At 39.4% G+C, this 13,050-nt stretch overlaps 1 long non-coding RNA gene and 1 other non-coding gene across 2 annotated transcripts; one reads left to right on the top strand and one right to left on the bottom strand.

Annotated features, from left to right (window-relative positions):
• Positions 1 to 5,000: 5,000 nt before the first annotated feature.
• On the top strand, positions 5,001 to 5,108 carry LOC141639541 (small nucleolar RNA R71). The gene has a single exon (XR_012542565.1). It is a non-coding gene; the product is annotated as a small nucleolar RNA R71 (small nucleolar RNA).
• A 4,819-nt stretch (positions 5,109 to 9,927) lies between these two features.
• LOC141639539 (uncharacterized) lies at positions 9,928 to 12,430 on the bottom strand. Its single transcript, XR_012542563.1, has 2 exons — positions 11,899 to 12,430; positions 9,928 to 10,154 (listed from the first exon to the last, which is right to left on the bottom strand). It is a non-coding gene; the product is annotated as an uncharacterized LOC141639539 (long non-coding RNA).
• Positions 12,431 to 13,050: the final 620 nt, after the last annotated feature.

Raw genomic sequence — 13,050 nt, 5'->3', positions numbered from 1 at the left:
TTAATGATGATAATAACCGGATGAGAATATATCAACGACGAATTCCAGAGACTCAATATTAATGAATCGAATCTCTAAAACCCGAATTTGACTTTAATGACGAAAACCCGCAAATATGAATTACTTGGGATTTAAGTCGGGATTTAATGACGGATTAATTAATGATGAATGATTTACATGTTAAAATTATTATGCTTAAATTATTACATCAAAGAAACAACGAACGATTGAAAGAAGAAAACGAAAACAATAAGACGAACAGAAGACGAAGGAAGAAGAAAGGAAGCAGGAACTGCGGCAGCCTCACGAAGAGGCGCAGCAGGTGCTGCGTCCCTTCGAAGAGGCGCGGGTCTTGCGTCCCTTTTCGAAGAGGCGCAGGCGATTCTTGTGCGTCCTTTCTCGGCGTCTCGTCTTCGATAATTCGTAAAAAGGATTTAAAACATGGTTTTACAAATCGGTTTTAAGAATACTTTCGACATAAACCTTACAATATGATTACAATAAATAAAGAACAATAAACAAAAGAAGGATTTACACCCTCAGACTTACATGTTTGACGAAAAGAGATGAACTAAGTTAACGTTTAGTGATGCTCGACTCGAATGTACGACGAAAGTGCCCTCTAAGAGGAATTAAACAGATTGATTAAGTTGATTGATTGTGGAGTTGGTCAAATTGGTCGGTCATGCAAACGAGGTTGGTACTCAGAAAGATCCGAGCTTACGTGGTCGAAAGTTCAAGCACGTAGACGCCAAAAAGTAAGAACGTGGTCTAGAATGCAAAGGGAGAAGAGAAGGGCGGACACTCGCGTGAGAAATATGTGAGACCGAAGGTCTCTATTTATACTAATCACACGGAGGAAGTAGGGTTTAGGAAAGGAGAGAAAGATCCGGAAACAACCGACTTAGGTTAAACACGAAAACTTGGAATTAAAGAAAGCCTGGGAAAAGGCGCAGCAGGTGCTGCGCTCCTTGGAAGAGGCGCAGCACTTGCTGCGTCCTTTCCCCAGTGGTTTCCTCCTGCGTAAGAAAGCGCGTTTTACAGCCTGTCGTATTTTAGGCATAACTTTCTCTACAAGACTCGGATTAAGGTGATTTTGGTGGCGTTGGAAAGCTAAAAGAAAGATCTAGAACTTTCTGTGAGATAGGCCTGACCCAAAAAAGTCGTTAACCCCTTGTAAAACGGACCTAAAGGTCGGGTTATCATTTTAACTAAATGAAATGCACATTTTGTAATGTAAACTTTTAGTTTAGCCCAAAGAAGTGACATGGGACTCAAAATGAGAATACTCACAACATTTTATGACACCCTAACCTTAGGTAGACAACCACATTACTTTGACTCGGGATTTGACGGTTTTAGGAAATGAAGACGGTTTTTGACCCGGACTCCAAATATACTCTAATTACTGCCAAAACGACCGTAATGACACCTAGATGACGACTATGAGGTAGACACAAGTATTTGAGCTATCACTTGACGATAAAATTACGAATTGTCATAAATCGTTCCGTGTACCAAACATGCGGCCCAATCATCACCGGGTGGTTTGCGGGAGGTGTAGAAATGAGGTATCTACAACAATGCATCTTCACAAATAAACTTAGTAGGCATAATGGTCTTCTTAGCAAAGTGAATGAATTTCTCCCTATGAGAGTCGGAAGTGAAAGTTACCTCCGGATAATTGGATAATTGTTCGATGACCGGAGTTGTTGATGTTGTAGCTTCCATAGGGGGATCTTGTTGTTGAACCTCCAACCTTGCCTCATGTACTACCAATGCCTTTAACAATTGTTTTGCTTAAAGAGCTAGCTGCCTTTTGGAAAGTGTCTTCTTTTGGGGTGCCTTGGTGCCTCCTTTAGTTCTTGCCATTCTCCTTTCCTTGATTACACTAATGAAAGATTGAAATCTTCAATTTTTAGTGATGCCCAAATCGATTTAGGATGAATGAATGTTGCTTTGTATAAATTTGAAGATTTTGGTGTTTGAATCACTTGTTGTTGCAAAAGGAGTGATTAATTTTTGTTGTGAGGAAGTTTGGATTTGGTTTGGTTGAATTTGATTGAGGAAATTTGATTTTGAAGTTTGGGTAGTGTTTGTATGTTGAAGAAATGAGAATGAATGGGAGGAAAAAGAGTTTTAAAACACCCGTTAAGTTTGAAAATGCAGTGGAGGACGAGCGGACCAGGTGTCGGGACGCTCGGATTCCTCAAAATTTGGCTCAGGAAAAGACGCCTCAGGACGAGCGTCTTGCTTCTAAGACGAGCGGATTCTTCGTGGAGGGACGAGCGTCTTTCTAGGTGGACGCTCGGATTCCTTTACAGAGGAAAATCCTAAATTTCAGCAGCAAAAAGACGAGCGTCTTTTATGAAGGACGACCGTCCAGAATGAGACGAGCGGATTCTCAGCTGAGACGCTCGGATTCCTTTACAGACCAGATTTTTGTATTCTGCAGCTCTACCAGACGAGCGTCTGGTGACTTTGGGCGCTCGGGTTCTTCAGGACGAGCGGATTGTCCATTTGGCCGCTCGGATTCCTCCTTGACCACACGGATTCAGGTCCATCCGTGGGTACTTCGTAACCCGTGTCATTTTCATTCTTCAATTCTCGTGTTCTTCATTGTAGGGGCACTACAAAGGCATGAATAGCCTAGGAAATTGCTATCCCCACACTAAGGTAAAGCACTACACATCAATAAAATCATAAGTCCCTCCCTCACTTCTCTCAAAATGATGAATATCTTGATCAAGGCACAAAAATATAAATCCAAAAATGACAAAAATGCAACGTAATAATTGAAATACAAGTTAGGGAGTTAGAATATTTACAAATGGTGGTTTAGGGAGGACTCCACCAAACTCTCATCCAATGTGAGATGTCAAGGGGGCATGTTCAAGGTGTTGTTGATGTTACTCAACACCTTGAAGAAGTAGTCGAAAGCTTGCTCATTATCATGATAAAGGTCCTCAATAGATTTTTGCACTTGTTGTTCTCCATGATGGTCTTGGTTCATAGCACTACCAATATAGGGATTGAATATCTCTTCAAACTCATCATCCCAAAGACCGCAAACTTCGTCTACTTGATCACTAAAAATTTCTTGAGTTGATAGAGACAACTCTCCTTTCTTGTCTTGGCCTATGAGGCCATCTTCTTCACTTGTCATGGGTGAGCTTTTCAAGCTCTCATTGTTGCTATTCCCTTGCTCATTGAACGGAGCATCATCCACTTTCTTTTTCCATTGAAATTCCAACTTCTTCCTATCATCCTTCCGGCTATAGTGATCAACCATAAAATTAAACATGTCTCATGCAATCGGGGAGCTCTCATGGTCTTGTCAAGAATAAAAGTGATGGTTTCATCTTTCACTTCAAGGGTGAGCTCTCCATGCTTCACATCAATCACCGCTCCCGCGGTGTGCAAGAAAGGTCTTCCTAAGATAATAGGAATGTTGGAGTCTTCTTCCATGTCAAGAATAACGAAATCCACCGGGATGAAGAATTTTCCAATTCTCACGGGAACATCTTCCCATACCCCTAAAGGTGTCTTTGTTGATCTATCCGCCATTTGAAGCGTGATGTTGGTACATTTGAGTTCTCCCATTCCTAGCCTCTTGCTAACCGAATATGGCATGACACTAACACTTGCCCAAGGTCACATAAAGCTTTGTTGATTGTAGTGTCACCAATAGTGCATGGAATAGAGAAACTTCCCGGATCCTTGAGTTTTGGAGGTGAACTCCCTTGAAGGATGGCACTACTCACCTTAGTGAAGGCAATAGTCTCAAGCTTCCGGATTGATTTCTTCTTCGTAAGGATGTCCTTCATGTACTTTGCATAGGCCGGAACGTGATTGATTAATTCCGTGAAAGGAATTGAGACTTATAAATTCTTCACAATCTCCATGAATTTTCCTAGTTGGTCATCAAACTTAGGCTTAGCTTGACGACTCGGGAATGGAAGTCTAATCACAATGGGCTCCTTATCTTTGGCCTTTTCTTCACTTTTCTTTGAAACTTCTTGATTGGTGGGTTCTTCTTCCCTAGAGTTTTGCACAACTCTTTCCGTGTCACTAGCTTCCACAACTTCATCCTCAACTTGCTTCTTTGGTCCTTCATATCTCGTACCACTCCTCAAGTGGATGGCACTAACCGATTCATATCTTGGGGGATTACTTTGAGGTGGTAATTGCCCCTTTTGTCTTTGAGAGTTTGAAGATGCTAGTTGAGTCATTTGAGTTTCCAACATTTTTGTGTGGGCTAGGATGTTGTTGATGGTGATGTCTTTTGCTTGGCTATCTTTTTGCATTTGAGTGAAAAATTCTTGTTGATTCTTTTGCATTTGGAGGACCGCTTTTTGAACATCAAAACCTTGGTCATTTTGTTGATTGTATGGAGTTTGATTTTGATAACCTTGGTTTTGGTTGTAAAAGGGTCTTTGATTTTGGTTTCTCATGGGAGGTGGGGTGTATGTTGGTTGAGGGTTTTGAACATTTTGGCTTTTGTATGAGAGATTTGGGTGGAATTTGGTGTTTTCATTATAATAGTTGGAATAAGGGGTACCACTCTTGTATGCTTGGAAAGCATTCACTTGTTCATTTGTTCCCCTACATTCACTTTGGTCATGTCCCAAAGTTCCACAATTCTCACATATCCCACTTGGGATTGATGAAGATGCCACCATGGCATTAACATGTTGCTTTGGTGATTTTGAGGCTTCTTCAAGCTTAGCCATAGCCTTTTCAAACTTCAAGTTGATGGTATCAATATGAGCACTAAGTTGAGCACCCAATTGAGTAATAGAGTCCACTTCATGCTTTCCTCCTCTAGTAGTCTTGCGAGGCTTACTATATTGTGAATTATAGACCACCATTTCCTCAATCTTGTTCCACGTTTGATTATCGTCAACTTCGGTGAACATACCATTTGATCCCATGTTGAGAATGATTCTTGAGTCTTCATAAAGACCGTTCCAAAATTGTTGTACCAAGAACCACTCACTATGTCCATGATGAGGACATGAGCGACAAGTTCCTTTAAATCGCTCCCAAGCTTCAGACAAATATTCTTCGTCCCTTTGCTTAAAACCCGTAATTTGAGCTCTTAGCATGTTTGTCTTTTCCGGAGGGTAGAATTTTTTGTAGAAAGCTAGAACCAACTTCTTCCAAGAGTCAATTCCAAGAGTAGCCTTATCAAGGCTCTTCAACCATTGTTTCGCGGTGCCAATTAGAGAAAAAGGAAATAAGACACATCGAATTTGGTCTTGAGTTACTCCGGTTTGTGAAATCGCATCACAATAGTCACAAAAAGCCTCCATGTGAGAGTGAGGGTCTTCACTAGGCATCCCCCCAAATTGGCTTCTTTCGAATAATTAGATGAATGCGGATTTTGCAATAAAATTTCCGGTTAAGTGTTGTGGTGTGGGAGTTCCATTGGGTAGGTTCTCCTCAGTTGGTACGGAATGTGATGAAAATTTAGGCATCGTAGGTTGATTTTGTGGTTGATTTTGTGTTGGGTTCTCCTCACCTTCTCTTGCAAAAGGGTTGATGAACTCAATAGTATTTGGTTGAATATCTACAACCTCACCAATACCTCTCAAAGTATTTCTAGCAAGTCTTCTATTGGTTGTCAAAGTTCTTTCAATTTCGTGATCAATGGGTAACAAGTTACCTTGTGATCTTCTAGACATGCAAAATATCAAACAACTCGAAAACAATTAGAACAAACCTTGAGGAGTTTTACTTCCCCAAGGTAAAGAAAGACACAACTAATAACAATCTAAGAAAATCAAATCAAGTTAACACCGTCCCCGGCAACGGCGCCATTTTTGGTCGGACAGTCTTGGAGCTTAGATTTCGGTTACTTGTCGTTAGGAGCACCTAGACCAAAACAATATTTATATCTTCACAAACAACTCTACTATTAGTAAAGAGGCAAGTAAAGGTCGGATCCCAAGGGACGGGTATTGATGTAGGATTTTCGATTGCAAGTAGTGGTGTCTAGGGGTGTCACAATTTGGGTTGAGATAAGAAGATCACTAAACTAAATAACAATAAAAGTAAACAAGCAAGATGATTAAAAGGAGATGTAAACAATTGATTAAAAGCACTAGGGTGTCATGGGTTCATAGGGGATTCATGGGAATTGATCATACAAACATATTCTCAAATTATAAGCAAGCAATTATTGTTGTGATAGGATCGAGTTTGTTTATATCTTACAATCCTAGGAAGGTTTGGGTCCCGGAGCCGAATCGATTAGATTGTACAACACCTACAAGTCGACTTAATCCTCCCTACTCAACTATATGCATGGTCTAATGAGACTCGAGTTTGTTTATGTCTTACAAGTCTCATTGAAAAGGTAAGTGATGGGTAAAAAATGCAAGAATTCATAGGCTCGCATTTCATCAAACATAACATGTGCATAAGTTGAGATCACAACAAGCAAGCAAATAAATTATGAAAACATATTAAATTAAGCATGAATCATCCCCCATGTTGATTTCCCCTAATTACCCATTAACCCTAGTTAAGGAAACTACTCACTCATTATCAAGTTTAACATGTTAACAAGGTTGTCAATCATATTAACAAAGCAAAACATGATGAATAAATAAAGATGATTAACAATAATTAAGAAGGGATTAAGAAAGTTATACCTAATGATGATTCCAAAATAATAATGCAAAGAATAGTAGAAGTACTTGATGATTGATGGAAGGTTGTCAATCTCCCAATAAACCCAAATAATCTTCAATTACCCAAAATAAAAGATGAACAATAAAGAAATGAGATTTGTATTAAGACTTGATTAGAAGTTGATTACAAGATTAAAGAGAGATTAGAATAATATAAACTACACTAAGCATTGATAAGAAGAACATGATAATCTAATTAGACTAATGGGGTATTTATAGTGGGGATTAGGTGCACAAATTAGGGTTATTAAGGGCTTAAATGACGATTAAGTCCTTGAGGAATCGCTCCTCTCAAGAAAACATGTGGGTCTCCTTATAGCTAGTCTTCCAAAAATATGCGCATCTCGAATGAAGGAATAAGAGGACGTGTTTCTTTGGAGTACAATCCGAGCGTCCAAGGGTCGGGACGGGCGGATTGGAGCTTTTGGACGAGCGGCCTGGTGGTTTGGACGAGCGGCCTGGTGGTTTGGACGAGCGTCCTGGGGAGCTGCTAGACAGGCGTCCCGAGGGGTGAGACGCTCGGATCTTGGCTCACCTTCCATTTCTTCTTTTCTTCTCTTCTTCTTCCAATAATCCTCCGGGATTTTGTCGGAGATGCAAGGATCTTCTTCATCATTGCCCATCTACTAAACTATTTACAAAGGCCTTCTAGTCTTGTCTTCACTTTGATGCTTGGTCATTGGATTCAATCAATTTAGCTCTATTTTGCCATGAAAGTGCAAGGTTTGCACTCCTCTCCTACCAAGGAAACAAATCCTCAAAGAATATGCAAAACAAAGGACTAAAGATAGTAAATGACCCAAATATGCACTAAAAAGCATAGGAACGAGGCTAATTCGGGGACTAAATATGCTCAAATATTGATCACATCAGGTATGTGGGGAATGGTTACGGTTGTTCTTGCCAGGATGAGTTGTCATCGGTTACCTTAGTTCATGTTACTCCTTGAGTTGTGGGAGACGATGAGTTGAACTTCAGGGACGAAGTTATTTTTAAGGGGGGAAGACTGTAATACCCGCTCTGTTAGGACCCGTTGACCATCGTTGACGGACCTTAGACACATGTCTAGACCTTTGGAAGCCTTATTAGTTCGATCTTGCATCATAGTAACCTTTGGGGATTAGGAGGCTTAATCTAGCGAGGGCTACTCAATCGAGTAGCTCTGTGACTCGATCGAGTATGTCCCATACTCGATCGAGTAAGTGGAGTTCAGCGGTATAATATATATCGTGAAGTCGTGAAACCAAAATCAGTTTTTATTTCATTTCTCCTAAACCTAATTGTCGACACATCTCTCTCCGTCACCAATTTTCATCCTTTGGAGCCCTTTGTTAGTTGAAACACCATGGGGATGGAAAGCATGAGGCGGGTAGTAGTTTTGTCATCGGAACACGCGTCGGTAAGTCATCATCATCATCGTCTTCCTTAGTTTTGGTTATGGTTGTGTTAGTAGTAATAGGGTTTGTCATACTGTTTGTAATAAGTGGTAATGGTGGTTGCTTGTCGTCATATGGTCTTATGCGGTGTTGCGGATTGCTAAAGGTAGGTTTTCCTACTCATTACTGTTGATTTTTTAGTATTTCGGTTGTGTTATCTAATTGGTTTTGGTATTGTTGTTGGTATTGTAAATTGGTTGTGGTTGTGGAACCCCTTGCGGATTGCTAAAGGTAGGTTTTCCTTGCGGGAGTGGCGTCACGCCCTTGATTCACCCCTTGTGGAACCCGCCACAAGAGGGGATGTGCACATTAATTAACATAGGTTTGCGCTCGGTAAAGATGAGCGGGGCTTAGGTGGGAATGGTTGCTGTAACACCCCCATACTCCAAGCGCCTTACCAGGACCACTTAGGTATAAAGATGCTACCATCTCGGTTGCCCGAGGCAATGATAATCATAAGACAATAACGAAACAACATTTAAATAGTATAAATTTAGTGAAAGGTTACAAACCAAAACCAAAATACGGTTACATGCTCTCAAACCAACTGTCTGCTCAGCTAAAAGAAATGTTTATTAAACTAATCATGCTACAGTGGAAGACTCTATCATCTGACGGTGGCACATCCCAGCTATCCCCTGTAAATCGACTCATACCTTCTCAATAACTGCTCACCACCCCCGAATGGATCACCACAATTTTTAAAATAATAAACGGGGTCAGTACTAATCACACAATTTATATAAACCAACAACACAGTAAACAAACAGCTCAATCATCACAGATATACTCCGAACTCCAATCCCAACTCCATAATCCTGACTACACACTAAAGTGTGTAGTCCTGCCATAGTGCCCATCGCAACAGGTCACTCCACGCCGCCAGTGGGGGACCGCAGCCGTACCCATCAAATCTCCGCTCATCTCCATCGAGCGAATAACCTAAATTCATTAATGTGCACATCCCTCCTGTGACGGGTTCCACAGGAGGCGAATAATGGGCGTGAAGCCACTCCCGCAAGTGACTCCACTCAGCCAGGGACGCGCCCCGAAGAACACAGACAGATACAATCAATCACAACTACCATCAACAACCAAATCCAACAATCGTCACAATACGAGTATGATATTATTCAACAATCACAAAACACCAACAACACATTATGGGACAAATACTGAGTAGGGAAACCCTACCTGGAAAGCAACACAATCAGACGGTCTCAACAGCTGATATCAAAAGGCTTCTTCTACGAATCCTCCTCCTAACATACAAATATATAATCACTACCAATCACGAAATACAACAAAACCCCCAAATCCCAATATTAGGGTTTAACCAACTTTAACGAAATACTATAAAAACGGTACGTAGATCTTACCCTCGACACAAGGATTACAAAGGTATAAAGAAACACGAATTCTGACCTTCCAAGCTCCGGGATTTGCCAACAATGCGATTGATGCGAAGAACGTAGTTTGTTTTCTCTTTTGAAAGTGATTAGGTTTATAAAAGTGTTTAAAGAAAGTGACGGAAGTAATTATATACCAAATTGCATTATTAACAAAACCCGACAAATCATCCCCCCGTAAACCGGCTACTGTGACACCCTTAAAATTTAGCGTTATCTAATTACTTAAAGGCGTAAATTCTACGGAAAAACTGGTAGGATATGTTTGTAAATGGTTCAACTAGATAAAACCTGCAATTTCAAAAATTTTTCTAACTAAACCATTCACAACCAATCCAACTCAAGAAGTCCAACAATCCCAGAAGCGGGTGCCAAGACCCTGCAAAAGCTGATGAACTACTTTACATGCCATAGCTAAATAAGAAAGTAGAATGATACAAACCCAAAATGGAAAAGGGAGACATATGTCCCTTCAAATTATATACAAACCAAAAGTTAAAAGGTTATATACATAACCAAAAGATAAAAGGTTTCTACAAAAGAAAACCAAACTAGGTCCAAGGTTCCTTGCTCACTAGCTCGTCTGTGACCCCCAACAAAGCATCAACAACCTGTCAATCGCATTTTATACAAACACGAAAGCCACAATTCAGTGGGGAGTAACTTCGAGTCCTCCCAGCCACGAATCGTCAAAATTAATGTAACATGTAATGTAACATGTAAACAATTTGATAAACCATTTACTTATCATGTATTCTAGCAAATGACCCCTAAACTGACCAAACTAAACTATCACGTGAATCATATAACAAATAGTAATCCAAACTTTATCAACTGTAACCGGCTTACATCTCACCTATTACAGTTCATAAAATCACCATACAAGAAAGGGCAATATATTAAAGACAGGCATAAGTTCTTAGCACCGTCAATAGTCACTTTGTAACTCGAGTCTATACCACGAGGTAGGGAAGGTAATCGAACCGGTATCTTGGCTCAGCGGTTAATATTAATAAAACATGGCCAAGAGACAACACAACCCTAGCCTAAAATCTGCGCAGACCTAGACATGCGGATACACACCACCGCACCCAAGACCCACAACTTTTTTTTAAAACAAAGTGAAGTGAGTACCCTAAGGAGTCCACCAAAGGGTTGGCTAGTACTTAAGCTGACCACTTACTATCAAAATAAAATGGCGAGGTCATGCCCCAACTTGGATAAACATCCACTAGTCAGGAACACAAAGGCTATCAAGCAGTGAACATATACTCGTCAAAGACTATAAAGACCTATCTATGATGAAGGCCGAAATACTCACCTAGGACCTAGTCCCAGCTAGTCCCAGCTTGAATACTTTAGCCCACACCACACAAGTCAAGTAAGACAAAAAGTCCAACTTACCACCTAATTGCTAACACCCTATCATGTGAAAGGCTATATAAATGTCTATTCAGCATACAAATCCAACAGTGTCCTCAATAAGAATTCAATACTAACTTCCAATTCTAGCAATTTTAACAATATTAAAGGCTTTAGGGGAATCTAGGGCCATTACTACAAAATAAGAAGCTATTTAAATTCAACTAACTAAATAAGAAGCTATTTAAATTCAACTAACTACACATGTGAAATAGAGATATAATAAATGGCCTAAAACAAGATAAAGGCCGATTATCTAAATCATTCAACCGAATTTTTACCCGCAACCCCACCTGCGACGCAGTGCGGGTTAAATTGCGGCTGACCAATCACTCAATTAACTGACATCGCATCAGTCAAAGGGACTAAGGCTCAGTTTTCGGCACAATCAACAAAACATTACAATTATCCCTATACAATTCATTCTAAGCCTATTATTTACAAATTCATTTTGTAAACTATCCTAACATGTGATAACTATTAATATAAGCATAGTTTTACCATTAACATAATTTTTATTACTTATGTGATTCAATTCCTAAAGTGTGCTCATACTAACTATGTCATTAATAAACCTGAAATGACAAATTTTGCATGGAAAACCGCGAAACAAGCAATGGACCGACCCGGGCCAGCCGTGGGCTAGCCGTGGGCCTGCCACGGGCCTGCCACGGCCTGCCGGCCTGCTGCCCCACCCTTAATCCTCTTTTTTTTTTCATTTTTGTTTAGTAAAAGACCGTCTGAACATTAATTAATCGTCCCCAATTCAACTTTGTTAATTTAAACTAACAAAAGGCATAATTTAAGCTAACAATTGACATGCATGCAACCATTCTAGACATGTGAAAATTACTACACCAACAAAAATTACAAAACATACAAAAACAACAAAGATTGTGACGATAATCCGTCGAGTAACTCGAAATATGTTACCTTAAGCTAGAAAAAGGAGCAATTAGCACCTCAAACCCAAACCCTAACTAGCAACTATCCGCTATCTTCAATAATATACGAGTCCCCAAACTCGTCTTCCAATCCTTCACTAAGTTGTAGATCTCGGCGAGGGGATTCCGGAAAGGTAAATTATGCAAAAATCCGATAAGAAACGAAGAAATTGTGACGATTTTAAGCTTGAATGTATAAGAAATGTGTTTGGTATGGTTTGATGTTGATGATGATGAAGATAGAACAAAGAAATCAGAAAAAAAAAAGAATAAAGGGGAAGGGGATGCCGCGTGAGGGAGGAAGGAAAGGAGGAAAAGGAAGTGCGGGATTTTTAGTCGGGATTTTTACGAGTCGGTTTTGACTTGTTTCAATAATAATTAAATCCGTAAGTCAAACGCAAATTCCGTCAAGACCAAAGTTCTTAAACATGAGATTACAATAAAATTGAGTATTCATACGACCCATTTCCAAATTCGTTTACCCAACGTTCAAACGAATTGTCATTTTCCCCCCGATACGCCCTTATTTCGAAATAAAAGATTTTACACGGTTTAAACTATTTTTAAACATTTCAAAACTATCAAAATAAATACTTTTCTTCAAAATATAATAAAATTATATTTCTTTGAATTATTTTTACTTTAAATACATTATTGTCAAATTTTACTTGATTAATTAATTATTTTCGAAATATATTAACGGTCCGAAATTTACGGGGCGTTACAATCACCCCTCCTTTTAAAAAGTTTCGCCCTCGAAACTTAGAAGGAGAAATTATAGTTATAAGAAAATATAGGTATCTTTTCAATGAAACGGTGATACTCTTGTTGATCAGACAAGAACATCCATATTCATATCAAGATATAAAAATATTTCTACACCAATAAATGAGAAAACCCATTATTGGGACGTCACCAACAACGAGATTTAACATTCACTAATGTTAAAACCATTGAAAATCATAAAAGCATTTTCAAACTTTTAGTTTAAAATTCTATAGTAAGAATGATATCTTACTAAATTATGATTAACTAGGGCTTAGTAACTCGGAAAAAGAGTAAGAAAAGGAATACCTTACGAGAATAACTCAGGATATTTAGCTAACATAGAAGCTTCAGTTTCCCAAGTCTCTTCTTCGAC

Source organism: Silene latifolia, unplaced genomic scaffold (assembly GCF_048544455.1).
Source record: "Silene latifolia isolate original U9 population unplaced genomic scaffold, ASM4854445v1 scaffold_431, whole genome shotgun sequence".
NCBI classification, from domain to species: domain Eukaryota; kingdom Viridiplantae; phylum Streptophyta; class Magnoliopsida; order Caryophyllales; family Caryophyllaceae; genus Silene; species Silene latifolia.
This window is presented reverse-complemented; position numbering and strand designations above follow the sequence as displayed.